This window comes from Phyllobates terribilis, unplaced genomic scaffold, assembly GCF_046119375.1.
Source record: "Phyllobates terribilis strain yellow unplaced genomic scaffold, ASM4611937v1 Scaffold_8__6_contigs__length_399053987, whole genome shotgun sequence".
In the NCBI taxonomy this organism is placed as follows: Eukaryota; Metazoa; Chordata; class Amphibia; order Anura; family Dendrobatidae; genus Phyllobates; species Phyllobates terribilis.
The window spans coordinates 306,017,461-306,041,607 of record NW_027362768.1 but is presented as its reverse complement, the minus strand read 5'-3'; positions in this window follow the sequence as shown (position 1 = coordinate 306,041,607).

The following is a 24,147-nucleotide window of genomic DNA, read 5'->3' as shown; positions in this document are numbered from 1 at the left end:
TAGGGTGCTCGGGTATGTGCTGAGTATCGCGGGAGCTGGAGTGACATGTTCGAGTCCCTGCGCCTACATGTTTTGTAGCTGTTAGACAGTCACAAAACACGGGGATTGCTCATTTATATCAGGCAATCCCCGCATGTTTGTGGCTGTCTAACAGCCACGAAACATATTGGCGCGGGGACGCGAACATGTCACTCGAGCTCCCGCGATACTCAGCACATACCCGAGCGCCCTAGGCAAACTCGAGTAACGAGCATTTGCGCTCATCACTAATCGGCACCTAAAAGAAATTATCCTCATCTCAGCCATGAAAAGGTGAAAGGGAGAGATGGGAAAAACCCATGTGGAAACACCTTTTGTTGTAAACATTCAATGTAATACATTCCAATGACGAGTATTTGTTTTTTTATGTTGTAGATTTTCTGCACCATTTCTGCACCTATTAGGTTACTTGAGTTTTTTTCATTGCATTTTTGATGGAATTTTTTCACATGCGTTCTTATTGCATTTTTGGCATTGTGACTTTTGTCTTGTTGGTATGTCATGTTTTAAATAAAGCTGCTTTGTTTTTGATACATCCTGGAATTTGGCTTTGACAAAACAGTATGTTTACAGCAGTGGTTTACAAACATCTTTATTGCATACGTGTTTTTTACCTGTTATTCTCCACTTCAAATACAAATGTAGCACCCTGAGGATTCGGCTGCTACAGGGGTATTGCACCTCAAGCCAGAGGTGTGATATTCCACTCCCGGGTAAGGATGGAGTGTGGAACTGAGCTCAGTAGGCTGCATACACTACATACATCCCATTTCCGGGGGACAGATCGACGGTACTCCCACCAGTTTATGTGCAGGTACGATAGTGTCTGTCCCTGGCTGGAGTGGGAGGGGGGTGGAACATCCCAGTAGTGTAGGGGCAGATAGGGGGAGCAGTCTGGGTAAAGCTAGGAGCTCATTGGGTGCTGGTCACCTGAGCTCACACATAGAGGGAGTATATAAGGTGGGAACCATCTTAGATCAGGGTCAGACAGGCAGACAGCTACTAGTCAGTCTGTTGTAGAGGGTCAAGCAGTCCTGAAAGAAGAGAGAGAGGAGTCAGAAGGACCCAGAGGGGAAGAAGAGGGAACCCCAAGAGCCCAAATACAAGCAACAGGGTGAAGGGTTGGCACAAGGGTACCGGATCCCAAGCTGGTGGAGGGCACTAATCCTCAGCCAGAGACCGGAGGTTGTGGGCAGGATCTGCCACGACCCCCCACTAAATCCACCAGGAAGGCAGACCAAGTATAGGGTCAGGGAACCCAGAGGAGGTGTACCCACCAAGAGACCCGAGGGAGCCGGACATAGGTGGATCCCTGGTGGGGAAGGCAAGAGAAAAGGAACGTCAGAAAGGGAGCTCAGGATCACGCTCCAGAATTACCTGGGGGTTGGCCGAGTCCAGGACCTGGTGGACGCAGCATGGCTCGGGCGGTCACTCAAGGCCGGAGTGACCAGAACAACAGCAGTAAGTAAAAACCCTGAACTGCACAGCCCGACTCTGAGTCTTATTACCACCCTCACTGCACCACCACAACCACCACCCTCTACAACTGACCCCCTGAGGCTATACCCCTCCCGTTGGGGGTTATACTACCAGAAGCTGCACACACACCACCAGCCTCAGCGGACCCTGCTGCAGCGGCGGCCGTATTGACCGTAAATCAACGGGTGGCGTAGTCGACACTAAAGAACATCCAGCAACATCTGTAGGACTGCCACACACTGAGCTTGACACCCTGGGCACGGACCGGGTCACCGCCACTCGGAGACTACAACCCCCATCTGATCCGGCTCCGGGTATCCCCCAAACAACACTGGCCCAGGGGGCGCGTCACAATTATAAGGCTATGTTCCCAAGATAAATTTTTGATGAGTTTTTGATACTGCATATTTAAAAAAAATGCAACTAATCCATTTTACTTAATGGGTGCAGAAATGGTGCAGAAAATCTGCAACATCAAAAACTCACCAAAAGCCCATTGTGGGAACATAGCCTAATACAGCGGAAAGCTGGAACAGCAATGTTTGCAAATTTTGTGCAGATAGAACCAATTCACTAATGACTAAGATCATTGGTCTAGTGGAGTCTGCATCAGTTTTTTGTCCTAATGAAAATGTCTGTAGTACTTTGAAACACGTCTCAATAAAGGAAAACCATTAAAGAAGTTGTACAGTACTTTATAATACCCCCCAATATATCCCCCCAGGGCCCCTAAGACTTTTTGTAAATACCTTCCGTTGCAGAAAATGCCTGTGAGCGGCGTTATCGGTGGCCAGTCACGGGCATCACGTGACCCCGCTCTGACATCAAGACAAGTGAGGCATGACTCAGCGCTGGGGTCCCCCCGGTGGCTACTGAGTTGTGGGCGAGGTTACCCCCCGCGTCACACCCAGCATCCACCGCGAGCCTTCCCAATGAATGGGGAGAGGCAGAGCGCGCAGTGGATGCCGGGTGTGACGCGGGGGGGGGTAACCCCGTTCACAGCCTAGCATCCAACTGGAACGCGAAGACAAAGACCCCTGGCTGCTGCCAGCACTTGTCGTGACATCAGCGGATGTCAGAGCCAGCTGCAGCCGGGGGTGCTTGTGATTGGCCAGTGATAGTGCCACTCATAGGCAGTATCTGCAACGTAAGGTAATTGCAAAAATCCTTAGGGGCCCCGGGGGGATACATTGGGGGAGGGGTAACATAAAGTACTGGACAACCCCTTTAATACCTACTGTCTGAACCTTGATCTATTGTAAGGGTATATCAGAAGCGCAGATTATCCACAATTCCTCCTTGATGTAGCATGTAGCAGAGGTCAGAAAGCTAACCTGTCCACACCATAATTTTCTGTGTACATTGTTTACTGACAGTGAGCTGCTTATTAGTGATGGGGGCGGAGTTGGACCAGGATGCACAGGAGCTGCAGTCTGGGCATTGATAATCTCCTGCGGATAAAACACCCATTGTATTGAAGCAACAACGCACAGTCTAATATGTGGCCCATCCTTCAAATCAGTGTCTCAGTCATTACTTCGTGCTGCTCTCATATTACCTAGCAAAAATCTGCGGACAGATTCCCCTTAATAAACAAAATTAAAAAATCAATGGAGAAGTTGCGTTTTTTTCACAATTTCACCACACTATTTTTTTCTTGTCTTTCAGTACATTATATGGTAAAATAAATACTAATATTCAAAACTACAACTCATCCTGTAAAAAATAAGCCCCATATGGCTGTGTTGACAGAAATATAAAGAGTTATGGCTTATTCTGACTCCATAGCAAGGCTGCGAGTGTGGGGCACTTGAAGCAGCGTGTCTATGGATGTCTGTATTGAGCCAGTACTCACACCCAGAACTTCATCAGATAGCTTCAACTCGACTGCAGAGGCATGGACGAAGATTCTAGAAAAGGTTTATTCTCAGAGTTTTATAGGGATGAACAAAAAAGATGGTTGACAAACACTAACTGGGGAAGATGGGAGGGGTTACTTACATCAGAGCTGGACTACAGGGAGAAGAGACAGGACAAACTTCTGAAATGGACAAACCTGATTGCATAGCAGCATAACAGCAACAATACAATGATAATACAGTACTCTATGTCTCCCAAGTCATGGTAAATGACAAGGCTCTTGGAAGAAAGAAAGGAAAAAATGGAAAGGCAAAAATGAAAATTTGTAGCAGTCGAAAGGGGTTATAGACTTAATATTATACATAGTGGTGTAGGTTTTTAAAAAATTATTAAATTATTAAAAAAGAATAAACTTGTAAACAATGGTTTTCATTGCTTACATTTTTTTACAATAATGTCAACAGGTCAACTTTAGAGCTTTTACTTACTGGTAATTTTTGTTTTTATTTATTTTATTTTAAAATGAAATTTTCATTTTTCCGGTTAAATTTGGGGCTTTACTCCACCTGGGACACAGGAAAAGGCACAGATAACAATTTGTAGTTTTATTAGATTTTAAAGAAAAAGTTATTTTGGACTTTAAAAGAAAAGACTATAGCAGTTCAGTTAAAAGTAACACAGCATTACATTAACTGTATGAGTTCCTGCAAATTCAATTGATTTTCTATTAGAGCATGTAGATAAATGGAAATTTCAGGCATACTGAATACATTGTCTAGCGTGTGCATACTTAATATTAGACTTGATTGCAAGTTTCTGAATGTCTTACATAATCAGTGTCTGCATCATGTGCACAGAATGTTGAATATTTATTAGAATTACAGAGACTGATTTTTTTTTTTTCATCCAATGCACAGAATGTCAAGATTAGTTGCCATGGACATTGTATGCGTTATTTCAAAATGAATTCCCCTCCTATCCCTGAACAAATGAATCAGCATTAATCATTGCTTTGCATGTATCTATTTACAAGTAATAAGCTATTTTGATGGTGAACTTTGGTAAAATAGACTTCCTCTGTAGGATGACTGCAGAAATTGTAAATTAGAAGTATAACAAAATATGATCAGCTGCTGTGAGGGGAAAAATGAAGAATTTAGCAAAGAAATATAAGTTGGTTTGATTTGATTTTTTCTCCCACAGAGTTAGCGCTAATAAAAAGCTATTTGGATTGGCAGTGGCTTTTTATTTATTTAGTTAGTTAATTATTTTTTGTATTTTTCATTTATTTCACATATTGCGACCTCCATAAGGTCATAAGAGACATCTCGGTGGCATTTGAACAATTAAATAGTTTTTTTGACTTCCCCTGTAGCTGGTATTTTAGCCCAAGTTACAGTGGAAATTCAGCCTCCTAGCAGCATTGGAGCACTGACTAGGTCTCCTAGGACCCAACAGCTCTAACCCCTTTCCAACACCCATTGATCAAATCTGGAGGAGGAAGCACTTTCATCGCTTCCTACATACTGTGTACATGGTTCTTGAAGCTGCATGATGTTGTGTAGCTGCTCAGCTATGTAGTTGCATTTTGAAAATCATTGCAAAGTGGAATGCAGACTGCCCAAACATTTGTTGTCTACAGACATCCCTGAAGTAATTGAAGAGGTTATCTGGTTAAAGCAATACTGATGGTCATACTTCCATTCACATGATAAATCCCAGTAGTTGTCTGATAGACTTCATTTACTTATTTTAGGGATGAGTGGACTCGTGGAAGTTTGGGTTCTGGAACCTAATCCGAACTTTATTAGAAAGATCGGTTTGGGTACCAGAACTGTACCCGAAATTCAACCAGAACACAAACCGCATTGAAAACAAAGGGGACCCTAACTTTGGAGCTGCAAAATTCTCTCTGTCTCTGCAATGGACTTTCCCTGGAACTCCAAACATTGCAGCGGATATCCGGATAAAGTCCTGGTTTGATGTTTAGCAATTGTCCAGGACAAACACCAAACTTTAAAGTTCGAGTTCACTGATCTCTAATAATGAGTTTCTCCTGATCCATTATAGTTTTTACTATTTGTTATATCCTTACTGTTAAGGGCCAGTTTCACACATTTTTGTTTCAAAGTCCAAGTATGGACTATCATGTATGCACTGGTCATGGATCTCTTAGGCTGCTTGAAACACAAGAGTCTGAATTCTACCTTAATCTAATCGATTTGGCAACAGAGTCTCAAGGCAACCTGTAATTCTAACTTCAGCCAATAACTAGGATCATAATATGGCCATACAGACTAAAATGGTCACTCAGACTAATAAGGGCCTTTTGGTCATCTTAAAGCTGCAGTATCCACCATGCCACCTTAGAGGTTTCATCAGGATTTCTTTCACCAGGATAAAAGATACTATCAAATGCCACAGTCAACAAGCCCCCAGCTAGTCCGGGTAATTTATGTTTTATGTCAAGCACACTTGAGGCCACTAATGAAGCCCTTGATACTTGAGGCCATACATGATAAGCAAATGTGTGCCGTTATGGTGGGATTCTATTCAGGGGATGAATAATTCTTCAACAATCAGTAAAAGTGCATTTTGTGGTGAATTTAGAAAAAAACACTTGCTACATTAGTTATTTTGAGCTACTTGAATTGTTCTTGCTTGGTTTATTACAAACAGCAAAGAGTTTATAAATTTAGTAAGAAACCTAATTTGCAATGTAAATTGAATAATTTTGATTGCAATTGTATATTTCAGTAACTGAAGAACTGAACAACACTAGACCTAATAAAAGTGTGTATAGCTGGTCCATATTTAGACCTAAAGCCATAGCTGGAAGGGTTTTACATTTTTGATAATGAATTTGTTATTTGGTTTGAATAATTTTAAATGCAACTGTATGTCCAGTAGAGATGACCAGAGAGGGCAAAATTCAAATTTGCCTGTCAGCGTGAATTTACCCAGGGAAATTCAATCGACAGAGAAGTTATTCTTCATAACCCCAGAGTATAATAGATGTAATTGTTACGACTCTATTGATGGATATCTCAGGGCCAGGGGCTCCTTCCCTGTCTCTAGAGCTAGGGGTGCCCTACCTATCCCTGCTCCCCGGATTACTTATAATGGTGAAGACGCCGGGGCCATGTATCTTGCTGAGCTCCTCAATCCGCTCTTAGTCTGTTCGCTCCCCCACCCAGGAAAGATGGGAGTAGTAGTATATGGAAATACACCAACCAGACTAACAAGGAAATACGTACAGGGATAAAGGAAAATACCAATCATACAAATATTTTCTCACAAACAACAGAGGAACACACCAAGGAATGAAGGAAGGGAAAAATCAAAGTAGGAGGAGAAGAGGATTTGCACACAACCAAAACTAAGCAACAGTTTTTAGATAAATACAGAAAACGCCTCTGTGACGCTCGGGTGGAGGAGAGAGATGGATGCTAGTATTGCGTCCGTGTTGGTTGGACTAGGGGACGCCTCTCCTTCCCCGCTCGCTAGTCCACCCTGAGAGTTGGGATACTCGGAAGCCGGGCCACTGTGCAAGATGGATGTAGTCGCGGCCTAGGCCCGGTCCGTGCCCAGGGTTGTCACATTAAAAAGTTAAGGGCTAGGAGGGACGGTGACAGTGATTCGAGTAGTGAGAAAGACTATGCCACCTGTGGTGTCTGGTGATGTGCCACCAGCGCTGCTAGCAGTCCTCTGAGGCTGGATGTTATCTCAGCTTGAGATGTTATAACTCCCCACAGGCGGAGCTGGGCCTCAGGGCAGAGGTGCGGACGGAGGGAGTAGTAGTGAGGAAGTTCTGGTGCTGTGCGGTGCGGTGTAATAATAAGAGTCCGGAGGCCTTTGGGATAGACTTCCAGGTCTTTACTCACGGTTTGGTAAGCAGCGGCAAGGCTTCTCCCTGCTCCTCATGGCACTCTGCGGCCACCAGAGACAAGTGCTCAGCGCACCCAGGATATTCAGGCACTTCGATCAGGACCCTCTGAGTGTTCCTAAACTGTCCCTTTTGACCTCTCCTGTTCGTGTACGTGTAAAGGCTGGGTCTCCCTCTGGACTATACACAGATTTAGGGCACGGCGGCAATTGCTGTTCCGTCCGTCCCGCGACGGGATCCACTGTAGCCTTCCGGGCTTCTCTGACAGAGACGTGAAGCGGCAAAGTCAGATATCGGGGGTCGGTACCCCTCTTGCAGCAGGAGTCCCTCTGGCGATGCCAGAATGGAGAGTACAGGTGGCGTACGCCGCTCCGTCCGTGCTCCCTGGGATCCTTTTGCTTGTGGAGCTGCTTCACTATAGCTCCCGACCTTCTTAAGCAAGGGAACTTGACCGGGGTAGAGACAGTGTTAACTCATACCCGCTCCTCGTGTCAAGGTCAGAGCATGAGGACCGTGCATCTTCAGCACACTGCAGGCTCCTACACAAGGCCGCTGCCAGCTATAAAGACCACAATCAAAGAACATTGTGCTCAAGATGGCTGGCTATTATATATCAAATTATGCGTGTAAACTAAAACTGTGTTCTACCCTTCACCCACTACATGGTTCCCCTAACTTTTGGTTCCCCCCACTTGTGATCCTGCTGAGGCAGCACTATGGTGCATACTTGCCTCCCATAGGTCAGGAGTGTGTAGCGTTGAATGTAGATTCAGGGTCCTGACCAGTGCACCTTCCTTACCTGGGTGAGGAGACACTACACCTGCTGACAGGCTGCAGTATCCCCCCTTGTGGCGACCGAACCCTCAGGGGCGCCACACCTCTTCAAACAACAAAACTTCACCAGCTCCTAAACCATACAGCATGAAGCTAACTCTGGCAATGCCTGCTCGCCAGAGGCAAGTATATATAGCAGCGAGGAGTGGCCAACACTGAACAGCTGAGAGCATCAAAGCAGGAAAGTTTCCAGGAGCTCTCAACAGAACATATTAACCCCTGCACTGCTAGAAGAATCCTGCACTGTTTAATATGAAGGTGAAGTGTTTCTAATCAATGTAGGAGTAGGAGAATTCAGACAGCATGGTCTTCTGGCTCCTTTCTGTTGAGGTAAACCCGTGACAGTAATATGTAAAAAATAAAAGAAATCCTTATACTCACTTTATTGTTCACCTCTCCAGCCCCTTTGCTCCTCACCATCACCCATCTAGTTCTGGTTGAACCTTCTTATCACCAACACTTGTGCCAAAATTACCTCACCAAAGCCAGAAGCCCTGGCCTAGGGTAAGAGGCTGGGGAGAAAGAGACACAACATCATGACATCACAACATGGGCGGAGACCTTGCTCATGCATACAGAAAACCTTATCAGAGCTGGAAGTCCCATCCTAGCGTGAGAGGTGGGGATGAGAAAATATGACAAGGGCCAGACTGGTGATGGTGAGGAGCGGAGGTGTCGGATTGATGAGAGTTGAGGTGAGTATAAGTTTTTGCTTTTTTTTAACCTTTTGATGCCCCTTTATAATTCAAAAAAATGGAGACCAGCAGCCGCCCTCTTATTGAACCTGCGCAGAAGTGAGTTACAAAAAATCTACATTTTGGGGAATGCGAACATTTGTAAAATTTTTGTAGAATTCAATTCTACTCAAATGTATTATCTCATCTCTAATGTCCAGCAATAAATATAAAACTTAATATTATCAAATGCTATGGTAGGCATTAATGTTAATGCCAAAGAAAACTGAGCAAAACTCTACACTCTTCCAACCAAGGGTAGAGACATTTTGACTCAAAGGGCATATGCAGTTGACTGTGTGTTCTATCATTTGAGAGAATCAAGTTGATTATGCAAATCACACTCTGATTAAACTCTGATCAGTGTATGATCATATTGTGAACCAATTGTCTCGGATGAGGAGAAGATAGAGAAAAAAAAATCCCCATCTTCTCCATTCTGCCAGTCTGTGGAAATTGGACTGCACTAGTCAGATGTCATCCAAGTGCAGTCTGAAGGTTTCCATGGACTCACTGACTTGCATGGCTGTGTGTGATCCGAATTTTTTCTCTGGACCGGCTCGGTATGTGGAAAAATCTGACATGTGCACTCCCCCATAGCATAACATTGGTCCTGGTGTGATCCGATGTTTTGTCGGATCATACTTGGATGGTCGTTGGCACCTACCTAAGGCTGGTAATGACTATATTGCTTTTTTAAGTGGTCATATTTTTATTTATTGTACATAAGTTAAATCTTGAGTAACATTGCTTTACGCTGGGGATTCCTATTGGACATCCTTGAAAATGCACTATAAAGCAGTGTAAAAGAAACTTTGTGTGACCAATTATAGTAGCCCTGCCGCCTCCTTAATATGAATGCATAAATTGGCCATTGTCCTTTCTTTGTTGCCATCCTGACTCTCATCGTGTTTGTAATTTTCTAAACACTTTAATGTTTGGTTCTTTCTAAAGAGCTGTCAACTTCCTCTACCTCAGCTTGGGAACAAGCGATCAGCGTGATTCATGTCCACTGCAAAAGACGCTCATTGTTTGTAGAAATCGGCTTAGCCATGGACTTGAATACATTCCGGAGAAATCAGTGTAGGGTTGGGGGACTCTACGGTAGCTGATCTCGTATTCTAGACACACGCCTATATGCAAATACAAGCGAACACAGCTAGGACACAATTACTGTGGCTTTGCAAGAATTTTCTTCCCATTCTGAATTTGATTGGTTTTTGTTACTAATCTCAAAGCAAACGCAGAATAAGTCGATGGGGGGGAACAATTTAATTGTCGACCAGTAGGATTTTTTTTTATTTTTTTTACAATGTTTATGTATTTGGCTTTGGAAAACACAATATAGGCACCAAAAAGCTAAAGAGGATGAAAGCTAATGGACAAAGGGACTTTAAATGGGCAAAGGAGCCCTCATTGGATATTTTGATAGATGGGGGGGAGAGGTTGTTGTGATTTGTAGCTGGCTAATTTTTCCCCTCTAAACAGAAGAATTCCCCCGTTCTCTGTTTTTAGAAAGTCTTCTTGCTGGGAGGCTGAACTTTCCCACAGAAACAAAGTGCAAATTGTTTTGTTCAACATTAATCTAGGTTTTAACAGTCACAATACAGGCCGCTGCCAGTCTGCACTACCATGCTTTCAGACATGATGCAAATGAAGCATTCCTCACAGCTGTGGTTGACAACAGGAAGTCTAAAGGAGCTTTCGAAACAAAGGAAGAAAAATGAGGCTTCTTTATCCATTCACGGAGCATGCTCCGCTTGCATTTTGCATCATGTGGTTGATTTGTAGCTATGGTAATGGCTGCGATGCACAGTACACACTGTTCTACTCCACAACAGGCAATGTTTTTCGTTGGCTTACTGTTGGGGGAAAAAAAAAAAGAGGGGGAATTTACATAATCCATAATTGAGCAAATAAGCAAAGTAAAAGAAAAGTGTGGTTCTCGGCTACACCACTGGGAAACAACTTGTGTTTCAGGAATTCTGTTCTTAGAAAAAAAATAAAAATTGATTATTTCACTAATGGTGCTTTGTTTCTAGTTTTTTTTACTAACAGAGATTTTTATTTTTTTTTTCCCTATGTTGCACCTTAACCTCTTGTATAATTTATATCATGTCGTGGTTTTTTGGTATTTTGTTTTTGGATTAGATACAAATTGGAAATTCACATTAGTATAATTATTATTAACAAAAGTGATCATTTTACCCAAAATGCAATGCAGATAAAACTCTTAATTTTTAGGAAATGAAAAAAATAAATAACTAAAGGAAATGTCATTATAAACATATTCCCAAATATATTTAATTAGCAAATCACAATCATGTTGTCTATGTTTGTCTATGTTTACAGAGGCAATTACTACATAATAAACATGTCTACTAACTTGTTACACTGACAGAAATATGTCCTAGAAAATGAAGAGGCTGCTCACACTGCTGTCCACCCTGTCTATCTAATCTAATATTGGGGATACCAGGGGAGCCAAGGTAAGAAGAGGTTGCTTACATGGCAATTAACCCTGTCTATCTGATCTAATACTGGAGATATCCAGGGATGCTGAGATAAGAAGAGGCTTCTCATACCGCTGTCCACTTTGTCTTTCTGATATAATACTAGAGGTATCAAGGGTCCTGAGGTAAGAAGAGACTGTTCACACTGGGGTCTGCCCTGTCAATCTGATCTAATACTGGAGCTATCAGGGATGCAGAGGTAAGAAGATACTGTTCACACTGTTGCCCACCCTGTCTATCTGATCTAATACTGGAGATATAAGGGGTTCTGAGGTAAGAAGAGGCTGCTCACCCCGCTGTCCATATTGTCTATCTGATCTAATACTGGAGAAAATAGGGGTGCTGAGGTAAGAAGAGGCTGCTCCCACTGCTTTCTACCTTGTCTATCTGATCTAATATTGGATATACCAGGTGTGCTGAGGTAAGTAGAGGCTGCTTACACTGCTGTCCACCTTGTGTATCTGATCTAATACTGGATATACCAGATGTACTGAGGTAAGAAGAGGCTGCTCACACTGCTGCCTACCCTGTCTATCTGATCGAATACTGGATATCCCAGGGTTGCTAAGTTAATAAGAGGCTGCTTATACTGCTGTCTTTCTGAATGACAATACAAGGTATTGATAGACATAGAAAGAGATGCTGCTATTGAAATGAGCTGGTCAGCCAGACCCCATAATGAGAATCACTGTCCTGTGGTAAGCTCAAAACAGAGATAGAGCTGCCGGGACTGAAACCTAGGCTGACAATGGAAATTCATTGCACCTTTGGAAATAAAAGTATATAAATTATATTCTATTTATTTATACCAGAGAAATATTTAAAGATTCTTTTAAGAATTAGTGTGATCTTTGTAAAAATGGTTTATGAAATAATTAGGCACAAAATGTTGTACCTACTATTTAAAATAATAATGAAAAAAAAACAAAACAAGAAATAAAACATACAGTTTCAGGTATCATACAGAAAAAGATCCACCTACTAAGAATACTGTCATGCTCTGCTCTTATGACCACAGAGTGTCTATTTATACAGAGGGCAAGGCAGATAACTATTCAGCTCTGTGAAGGTTTTGAAACTATCTTTATTTAGACCATTCTGAATTTTACAGTTTCTAATAATTAAAAAGTCAGTCAAAGATCTTATGAAACAAAAAGAGTAGGCTTGGACAATAGTTTATTCTTATGGTTTCTATAGAATACATCTTGCTTACAGAGGCCGACATACCACATGTGCAGTTGTGCAGGGTCTATGGGGGAAAAGTACAAAGTCATACTGCCAGTATCTCAAGTGCTGCTGTGATCCTTCCATTTTTTCTCTGTATAGTTAAAGAAGATCTTTCACCAGTTTGAGCACGATAAACTGACAACTTCATGGAATAGGAGCTAAAAAACTGACTTAACCCCTTTCCAACCCTTGCCGTATTAGTACGCACATTTGCATACCCCCGGTTCAGTGAGGGCTCCGGCGCTGAGCCCGCACTGAACCGAGCACATGTCAGCTGATTCTTACAGCTGACATGTGCCCGCAACAGCCGCGGGTGGAATTGCGATCCACCCGCGGCTGTTAACATGTTAAATGCCGCTGTCAATCTCCGACAGCGACATTTAACGCGCGCTTCCGGGTTGCGCGTCATAAGCCCCGCCCACCAGCGACCCCGTCACGTGATCGCGGGTCACCGATGGGCGTGCATGACAACACAGGGTCTGCAACAGACGCCTGTGGTTGTCATGATCTCGTCGCTATGAGCGCCACCTAGTGGTCGGCGCTCATAGCACAGGACCATTTCTGCTATATGCAGGGGATCTGCTGGTCCCCTGTATGTAGCAGAGACGATCAGACAACTGCTGCTTCTAGTCTCCTATGGAGACTATTGAAGCATGCAGTAAGTGAAAAAAAAATGTTTTTAAAAATATAAAAAAACTAAAGAAAATATAAAAGTTTAAATCACCCCCCATTCGCCCCATTCAAAATAAAATAGAAAAAAAAAACCCCTACATACACATATTTGGTATCGCCGCGTTCAGAATCGCCCCATCTATCAATATAAAAAAAGAATTAATCCAATCGGTAAACGGTGTAACGAGAAAAAAATTCTAAATGCCAGAATTACGTTTTTTGGTCGCCGCAAAATAGCAATGAAATGCAATAACGGGCGATCAAAACATCGGATCTACCCCAAAATGTTATCAATAAAAACGTCATCCTGGCGCGCAAAAAATAAGCTCTCGCGCAGCCCCAGATCCCGAAAAATGGAGACGCTACAGGTCTTGGAAAATGGCGCTATTATTTTTAATATTTTTTTACCAAATTTTGGAATTTTTTTTCACCACTTAAATATAAAATAACCTGTACATGTTTGATGTCTACGAACTCTTAATGACCTGGAGAATAAGAATGGCAAGTCAGTTTTAGCATTTAGTGAACGTGGTAAAAAAAATAAATAAAAAACAACTGTGGTATTGCACTTTTTTTGCAATTTTACCGCACTTGGAATTTTTTTACCGTTTTCTCGTACACGATATGGTAAAACTAGTAATGGCATTGAAAAGTACAACTTGTCCCGCAAAAAATAAGCCCTAACACGGCCATATTGTCCAAAAAATAAAGACGCTATGGCTCTGGGAACAAGGGGAGCAAAAAACGAAAAAGCAAAAACGACAAAACCCAAGGTTGCGAAGGGGTTAAAGGTAGTTTTTTTATTTTTTATTTCTCCTTTCTGTTGCAGATATATTAGCGTGTAAAGGATAGGGTATAATTTATACCATTGTTCAACTATATTTTTTTCAGGAGGTGTGTATTTCTTCCACTGCATGATGATGACCAATCATAAGCAGGCAGCAACACACTGGGGAAAAAGAACATGCCCTCCTCATCTCAGTGATCTCTGCAGATACAGCTCTGCTGTATCTCTGCACAGTACAGCAATGTCATTGTCTATTTATTTGCTTATACAACATCATTATTTTTCACAGCACTTTGTAGATATCATCATTAGTGATGAGCAAGCACTAAAATGCTCGGGTACTCGTTGTTCGAGTTGAGCAAATTGGAATGCTTGAGTGCTCGGTCCGAGTAACGAACCCAACGTAAGTCTATGGGAAACTCGAGCAATTTTCTGGCGGCTCCCCCCGACGGTCTGCAGAGGGCCTAAAAATTGTCCAAATCGATGGAATCAGTGCTCAAATGACATGGGAACAGCAGGTCACTGCAGTCAACAACATTGTCAGCGGTATTACGCCACTTTTACGGACTCACAATAAAACATACAAAAATAAAGCCAAAATGTATTTTCCTGGCCAATATGTTAAGGAACATCCTTTCCAGGGTAATGACTTGTATACAAGGCAAAATAAATTACCAAAAACAAAAATGCTCCTCCACACCTTGGGCTATGTTCACACGTAGTGTTTTTGATGCATTTTTGCACTTTTGCATTGCTTTCAACCAAGATAAATGCATTCACCAGGAAATGTCATTTTAACATTTTACTATCTTATTTGGCCATGTGGTGTGTGACACATCATCAGACACATCCTGTTTCATTTATGATGGAAAGACTCTGAAAGTCACAAAAACTATTTTTATAGGGCATAAGGCGACCCTTATTATTCTTCAAGGGCCAGCAGTCGGCCCTCGCTATTGTTAGACAGCCATCAGCCGGCTATGCTTTGGTGCTCCCATTATTAACGAGTGGGTCTCCTATACTGTTATTGCAGTGACTGCAACGGCTGCCAAAAATTTGGAGGAAATCCAATGCCCCTTGCAAGAAACGTAGAGGTCGGAAGGCCTCCTGAAAACAATGTTCCGATTATTAGGAAGTGTGTCTCCCATACTGTTTGCCTATGGAGTGAAGCAACGGCTGCCAAAAATTTGGAGGAACTCCAATGCCCCTTACAAGAGACGTATACCCTGGGTGTGAAGACAGAGGTGCATGGGAATAGAGTTAGACCTCCCCCAAAAAAAGAGACTGTATTTGAGCTTATGTTATGCTGCTATAATTCGGTCATATTGAGAAGTCTGGCCCAATCCAGCCCTTGTTCATTTTTATAAGAGTCAGCCTGTCAGCATTTTCAATTGACAGGCAGATGTGCCTATCAGTTATAATTCCACCGGCGGCACTAAAAACCCGCTCTGACAAAAAGCTGGTGGCAGGGCAGGCCAGGACCTCCAAGCCATAGAGAGCCAGTTCATACCACGTCTCCAGCTTGGATACCCAATAATTATAAGGCACAAACGAATCACGGAGGATGTTGGTACGGTCGGCAAGGTACTACCTCACCATCCTCTGAAACTTTGCATTCCTTGTGAGAGTGCCCTGCACCTCAGGGCCCGTGTGATGGGAGGGTCTGAGAAAACTGTCCCAGAACTTTGACAGCATTCCCCTGCCTCTGCTGGATTGCATTTGTGGCTCTCTCGCCTGTACTCCTTGGTTTTCCAACAAACTGTGACCTCTGCCGCCAGCGTTTTCAGATGGGAATTTTTAAAATAATTCCGCAACAAGGGCCTTCTCGTACTGCACCATTTTATTAGGCCTGTCCTGCTAGGGAATAAGAGACATAAAGTTCTTCCTGTAGCGTTGGTCTAGAAGTGTCACCAACCAGTAATGACTGTCACCCAAAATTTGGACAACGCGAGGGTCACGGTAAAGGCAGCATAACATAAACGTAGCCATGTGTGCCAGACTGCTAACAGGCAAGACTTCCGTGTCCTCACCAAGAGGACGACTGACCATGCTCTCCTCCTCATCCTCCTCCTCATCCTCCTCCTCTTCCTCCTCCTCCCTATCCTCAGGCCATTCACGCTGAATATACGGTATGACAGTTGTGCAGGCAGTACTGTCTATAGAACAGAAAACTAGTTCCTATTCTTCCTCCTCCTCCTCCTCTTCCTCATTGTCAGCCAATCCACATTGGGATGAGATGAGGCTGGGCTGTGTTTAATCACCCTGTATGGTTCCTTTCTCCATCTCATTGTGCTCTGCCTGCAATGCATCCTCTTTAATTGAGAGCAGAGAGCATTTCAGAAGACAGAGAAGCGGGATGGTGATGCTAATTATGGCGTCATCACCGCTCACCATCTTGGTGGAGTCCTCCAAGTTTTGGAGAATGGTACAGATGTCTGACATCTATGTCCACTCCAGAGGTCTTATGTGTGGAGTCTGAACTGAATACTGACGGCCTTGTTGATGCTGGTAGTCAACAACTGCCCTCTTCTGCTCAAAAATCCTTCCCAACATCTGCAATGTAGAGTTCCAATGCGTGGGGACATCACACACCAGTCGGTGAGCTGGAAGCTGCAAATGCTGCTGAAGCACGGCAAGGGCAGCGGAAGCTGTAGCTGACTTTCAAAAATGAGCACAAATGAGGCGAACTTTGACAAGCAGATTCGGCAGATCCGGGTAGGTTTTGAGAAACCGCTGAAGCACGAAGTTAAGCACATGGGCCAGGCATGGTACGTGTGTGAGCTCGCCTCGCCTCAGTGCCGTCACCAGGTTCCGGTCATTGTCACATGACCATGCCTGGCTGTAGGTTCAGCAGTGTGAGCCACAGATCTGCCTGCTCTTTCAGAGCTGTCCACAACTCTTCAGCATTGTGCGGTTAGTCACCTAAGAATATTAGCTTCAGCACAGCCTGTTGCCGCTTGGCTGAGGCAGTGCTGCAGTGTTTCCAGCTTGTGACTGATGTGGTCATTTGGGGGATGGAGGCTGAAGAGGAGGAGGAGGCTGAGGAGGATGAGGTGCAGGAGCTGTAGACTGTGGGGGCAACCCTGATTGACCAAGGGCCCACAATCCTCGGCGTCGGGAGGACGTGTTCCATCCAAAGGTCCGACTGGGTCCCGGCTTCCACTATGTTAATCCAGTGTGCCGTCAGTGAGATGTAACGTCCCTGCCCACAAGCACTTGTCCACGTGTCCGTGGTTAGGTGGACTTTCCCTGTATATGCATTGTTGAGGGCATGGTTAATGTTGTGGGACACGTGCTTGTGTAATGCGAAGATGGCACACCGGTAGAAATAGTGGTGGCTGGGGACCGAGAACCGAGCGATGGCCGCCACCATCAGATTGCGAAAAGCTTCTGTCTCCATGAGCCTAAAAGGCAACATTTCGAGTGCAAGCATTCGCGAAATGTGGGAATTTAGTAGTGTGGCCTGTGGGGCATTAGCTGCGTATTTGTGCTTGTGTTCCAAGTACTGGGCTAGGGACAACTGAACGCTGCGCTGGGACAAGGACATGGACGTGCTTGCTGATGGTGCTAGTTGAGAGTGTTCGACAGGTGCAGGGCGGGAGGCATCTTGTCATGTGCCATGGATGGGGGATTGGCATGCACGCACAACAGTGGAACAAGCAGTGGTGTCACCCGCAGACACTGTTGCTGGACCCAGGGGTCCGGCCCACTTAGTCGGGTGCTTTTCTGCCATGTGCCTGATCATGCTGGTAGTAGGCTGGCTGCTAGTTTTGCTACCCCTGCTGATGCTGGCCTGGCAGGTGGTGCAAATGACCTTTTGGGGTTATCGGCAGAGTCTTTAAAAAACAACCAGACTCGGGAAGACCTAACAGTTGTACTGGCAAGTTCTATCGTGTTGATGTTACGGGGAACGGTTACCCGCCTTCTGTCTGCGGCCACCACACTGCTTCTCCCTGCCTGTTGGGGTGCTCTGCCTCCTCAGCTCTGTAAAGCAACAATGCTAACCACTGAACCACCATGATGTGTTATGTGTAGACACACAACATTCACAGGGGCCTATTACTGTCAGTGTCTACCTCTGTGGAAACAATGACTACACCAGATAAATGCCCTTTATGTGCAATACATAAAACCTACAGACATAAAGATTCAATCTTCCAGTATAGATGAAATAATGAATTTTCAACAATAAATTCACACTCTATCACATGTAATATTCCAAGATACATGTCAAAACAGGTTCCTTCTTGTCCTGATGAAGGCACCTGTTTGGTGCTGAAACAAGTAGCCTCAAAACTGGAACTTTACATCTATTAGCTGCTATCCTTTCTGGCAACTCCCGATGGTTCCTTGCTTTTCCTCTACACTCCACTGCAATGAAGTACCGTATGTTGACGTGTAGCATGCATGAATATCTGTCTTAATGTAATCTATCATACAAGAATCATTGTCTATATATGGCTACAGAATTATCAATTGTTTGAGGTGCATTGAGCTGATTTGCAAGGAGTTAATATTTCAGTAACATCTAGAAGCTCAGGGCTGGTTGTGTCCTGGGGATAGCTCAGACAGAATCTAACTTTAAGGATGAATGTGTAGTGATTCCAGCAAGCCTTACTAATTTATGTATGCATGACTTATCAAAACATATCCTTTAAGACTTGGGCTTTGCTACTGGCTTAGAATGGAAGAAGTCTGGAAAGAAGGTTAGAGGAGGTCAGAAAATTACCGACATGAAATCTGTCTAGAAGAAAATATTTGAAAATAGAACAGCAAAATTTAATTGATCATTATTCAGTCTTTAGGAAGTTTACTAGATACTGAAAAGGTTTTTTTTGAAAATATATTACTCTTTATTGTCAAACTGCACTTCTACAAATGACGGATGAGACAAAGAGTTTCTTTCCCAGACAATTGACGAATGATGAAATTGTGCATGGATGGGAGATTGGCAAAAGTAAACACACAGAACTGGAACAATCGATATACGACAGGTAATAATAAAATGGTGCTATTATTATCCCAGGTAAGAGCTCGAAAAACCAGGTCACAATAATTTTCAAAATGTCAGGCTTCCCGTTGTGTGAGATAGTGCGGGGAGCTAATACAGTCTGGATGAACTCAGTGTGTGCACAATAGAGTGAGGTCTTTGAAAGGCAAGAAATTACATGTTTTTCTTTTAATATATCTGATAAAACTCCAGGGATGTAGGACAATAAATTGTGAATCTTCTGATGAGGAAACATGAGTATTTTTTATTTGGGGAATTTATGAAGATATGCAGGTGGGATGAAGAATTTGGGTACAATATATACACAACCATTGGGGAAGCCATATTAGTAATTGGGTACCATAGCTTATAGATTTGTGCCACTAATAGCATTAAGAGAAGATCTGGATGAGAAAAATGTGCACAGATAAGGCAGTAGCATAAGGAATAGTGATGAGCGAGCATGCTTGCTACTGCTCGGTGCTCGCCCGAGCATCTCACTGCCCGAGATGCTCGGCGCTCGCCAAGTATTTCCAGGGTTGCTCAGCGAGAGCTCAGATCTCCTCCCTGCATGTTTGGCACTCTTTACAGAGCCAATGAACATGCAAGGATTGCCTGCCACTCACTATAATGCTGTAGCCATGTTGGTTGTGGCATTACAGTGATTGGCTGGCCGCACAGCATCATCAGGTCTATAACAGACCTGGCGCCGCCATGCTCGTCACAGTCACTCCGAAATCAGACAGTGCAGGAAGAGGTGCTGCAGAGCTAGGGAGAGATTTGCTTGTTTCTAGTTAGTGTAGGTGTACCAAACTATATTAGAAACACATATCCATCTCAACAAACAGTCCTTCTGAGGACTAATCCATCTGCAGAGATATCAGGCAGGCAGTGTATATAGGCAGGCAGGCAGGGTATATAGCAGACTGCAATGCACATAGCACAAGAGGCTCCATTCCAGTTCTGTCTGCTGCTGTTAGATATTTCTAGAAATAGGCCCAGGTCTCAATGGCCAGGAATAATTTTTTTTTGGATCTTAATCCTCATTATTTGCTTAAAAAGCAATTCAGAGAACACTGTTGTTCTGCGCCATTTGCTTGTTGGCACTGCAGAATACAGCCAGGTCCTGTCCATATTACAGCGCTAAAAATCCAGCTATTTAAAACTGTGGTTTGTCTGTCACACGGATCACATATAATTGCGCTGAAAATACTGCCATTTCTGGCATCCATAAAAAAATTGTTTCAGTGTGTCAATGAAGCAATTGACACCAGTTTGCTGTTCAAAATAGTTTCCTAAAGGCCAGGTATTTAAAACTGTGTTTTCTCCGTCACACGGATCACATATACGTTTTCAGAAAATACTGCCATTTCTGGCCTCCATTAAATTTTTTTTTCAGTGTGTCAGTGAAACAATTGACACCAGTTTGCTGCTCAAAATAGTTACCTACAGGCCAGGTATTTAAAACTGTGTTTTCTCCGTCACACGGAGTACATATAACTTCGCTCCAAATTCAGCCATTTGTAGTGAGTGTGGAAGATATTGTCCTCCATTTAAAATGGGAAAGGCGTGTGGCAAGGGACGGGGAACTGGATGTGATGGTGGTGGTGATGGTGCATGCAGAGGCCGAGGCTGAAATTGTGCCACAACAAACACCCACATCTTCTCGCCCAACCTTCCTGTCCCAATTCCTAGGGGACCGCAGCACACCACTATTGCACCCAGAGCAGTGTCAAAAGGTTGTTGGTTGGATAGCGGATAATGCTTCCGGTCACTTTGCCACCACCACCACCACCACCCTGTCTTCCACACGGTCAAGTCTCAGTAGCCGTGAGTCTAGACTGCATATTCCTCACCCTGATTCTCCTTCCTCACACCATGCCGAGTGCCCGGAGACAACTGATCCCACACTTGGACACTCCGAACAGCTGTTCACTCTTCCATTTATAGATTCGGGCCTCTCGCCTGGTCCACTTGAAGCGGGGCAAGAGGAGATCGCATGTAGCGATGCCCAAATATTTGAGCAGCCACGGTCACACGAAGACGACAGTGGGAAAGTGTCACAAGAGGTGAACGATGATGAGTCACAATTGCCAGAAAGTCAGGAGGAGGAGCATCGTGCGGAAGTGGAAGACGAGGTGGTGGATGATATAGTAACTGACCCAACCTGGCAGGAGGACATGCAGAGCAAGGACAGCATGGGGAGGAAGGTAGAGCACCCCAAGAAGCAGGAAGAAGCAGTGTGGTGGCCACAGAAAGAAGGCAGGCAACCGTTCACCATAACACCAACAGGAAGTAAGATGCCAGTACAACTGTTAGGTCTTCCTGAGTCTGGTTGTTTTTTAAAGACTCTGTCGATAACCCCAAAAAGGCCATTTGCACCACCTGCCAGGCCAGCATCAGCAGGGGTGGCAAAATTAGCATCCTGACTACCACCAGCATGATCAGGCACATGGCAGCAAAGCACCCGACTTTGTGGGCCGAACCCCAGGGTAAAGGAACAGTGTCAGCGGGTGACACCGCTGCTTCTTCCGCTGTTGTGCATGCAAGCCAATCACCTGTCCATGGTGTATGTGAAGATTCCTCCTGCCCTGCACCTGTCGTTGCACACTCTCAAGTAGCAGCAACAGGAAGCACGTCCACGTCCTTGTCCCAGCGCAGCGTTTAGTTTTCCATACCCCAGTCCTTGGAACGCAAGCGCAAATACGCCCCACAGGCCACACTACTAAATTCCCACATTTCATGACTGCTTGCGCTCGGAATGTGCTTTTTAGGCTCGTGGAGACCGAAGCATTCCGCAACCTCAGTACTCAGTCCCCAGCCGCCACTATTTCTCCCGGTGTGCCATCCCCGCATTACACAAGCATGTGTCCCAAAACATTAGCCGTGCCCTCAACAGCGCAGTTACCGGGAAAGTCCATTTAACCACGGACACGTGGACAAGTGCTTGTGAGCAGGGACGGTACATCTCGCTGACGGCACACTGGGTTAACATAGTGGAAGCCGGGACCCAGTCAGACCTTGGGATGGAACACGTCCTCCCGATGCCAAGGATTGTGGGCCCTAGGTCAATCAGGGTTGCCCCCACAGTTTACAGCTCCTGCACCTCATCCTCCTCAGCCTCCTCCTCCTCTTCAGCCTCCATCTCTAAAATGACCATGTGGTGCCCCTGAGGGTTCAGTCACCACAGAGGTACTGCACCTCACCCAGAGGTGTGGTGTCTCCCTTTCTCTCAGGTAAGGAGGGAGTGCTGCACGGAACCCCAACACCTGCATCCAACACTACACTACCCCAGGCTGGCTGGAGGGGCAACATGCAGAGCGCAGCTGCTGAGCCCTGACCCTGGCTGGGGTGGGGGGAACCCAAAGTTAGGGGGAACCAGTAGTGGGTGTGGGTGGAGGAAGTAGTTCATGGGAGCACTCATACAGTAAAGATATAAAATAGGGAAGCCATCTTAGGGTGGCAGAACAGTAGTCAATTAGTTGGAGAACAGTTCGGGAGCAGAGTCTCTCTAGGAGCTCTGCTCCACTACAAAGGGCCCAGGACTGAGGCCCAGGAGAGGAGCAGGGAGTAAGCTCCGTTCTACTGAGGGGATCCTAGGGGGTACGGTGAGTGCAGGTAGCACCCGTACACCCTGAACCTGCCAAGTGTCAGGAGGATCTAGGCCGCAAGAAGGGGACGGCCCCTACCCCAGTCGTGCCGCTTCAAGCCTCAGCTGGAAAATACCGGAGGCTTCTGACGTCTATAGCAGGAGCCAAACTCTCGCTTCAATCCCAGTAAGGTCGAGCAGGTCTGAGCAACTCCGACGGACAGGGGGGACCTCGCAGCACCCGAATAGGATTCACAGTGAGAAGCGCAGGGCAGGAGGGAGTAAAGACCCAGCGTGAAGTCGGTCTAGGAAGGTACATATGAAAGTTGGTTTCTGTAAGGTACACCCGAGCTGCCTGAGGAAGGACTGAACCCTTGCCCGGTGAACGCAGTGCGACGCGGGAGGATTGCATCAGTACTGTGCACCTGAGGAACTTGAACGGAACTGTGAATAAACTCGGATGACTGCACTTAACTGCCTCCGCTTCTTCATTTCGCCGGTACCTTTTCCCTCCCTGCACTACAACGCCCAGTGCACCTCCTCCATTCTTCTACACTGCCCTGAGGCCTGCTCCACCTGTGGGGAGCCGTCCCATCACAGCTGCCCTACCATCTGCCTCAGAGGACTGTTACAGCGCTGCTGATCCTCACCAGACACCACAGGTGGCGTCACGACAAATCCCCTATAAATATTCCCCTCTTTTGAGTGACCGCCCTGGGCCACGGACCGGGCCAGCCACCGTGATATACCCAGGCAACCGGAGGCCCGGCTGCCGAGTACCCCACGGCCCTGGGGGCGCGTCAACCACATCAGTCACAAGCTGGAAGCACTGCAGCACTGCCTCAGCCAAGCGGCAACAGGCTGTGCTGAAGCTAATATGCTTAGGTGACAAACCGCACAATGCTGAAGAGTTGGTGACAGCTCTGAAACAGCAGGCAGATTTGTTGCTCACACCGCTGAACCTACAGCCAGGCATGGTCATGTGTGACAATGGCCAGAACCTGGTGGCGGCTTTGAGTCGAGGCGAGCTCACACACGTACCATGCCTGGCCCATATGCTTAACCTCATGGTTCAGCGGTTTCTCAAATCCTACCAGGAGTTGCCGGATCTACTTGTTAAAGTTCAGCGTGGATGGCTAGAGGACAGAAAGAAGTATGAGGAGGAGAACATGGTCAGTTGTCCTCTTGGTGAGGACATGGAAGTCTTGCCTGTTATCTGTCTGGCACGCATGGCTGAGTTTATTTTACGCTGCCTTTCCCATGACCCTCGCGTTCTCAAAATTTTGGGTGACAGTCATTACTGGTTGGTGACACTTCTAGACCAATGCTACAAAGAGAACTTTATATCTCTTATTCCTGAGGCGGACAGGTCTACAAAAATGGGGCAGTACCAGAAGGCCCTTGTTGTGGAACTATTAAAAAAATTCCCATCTGAAAGCGCTGGCAGCAGAGGTCACACTTTGTTGGACAACCAAGGAGTACAGGCGAGAAAGACACAACTTCTATCCAGTAGAGGCAGGGGAACACTGTCAAAGTT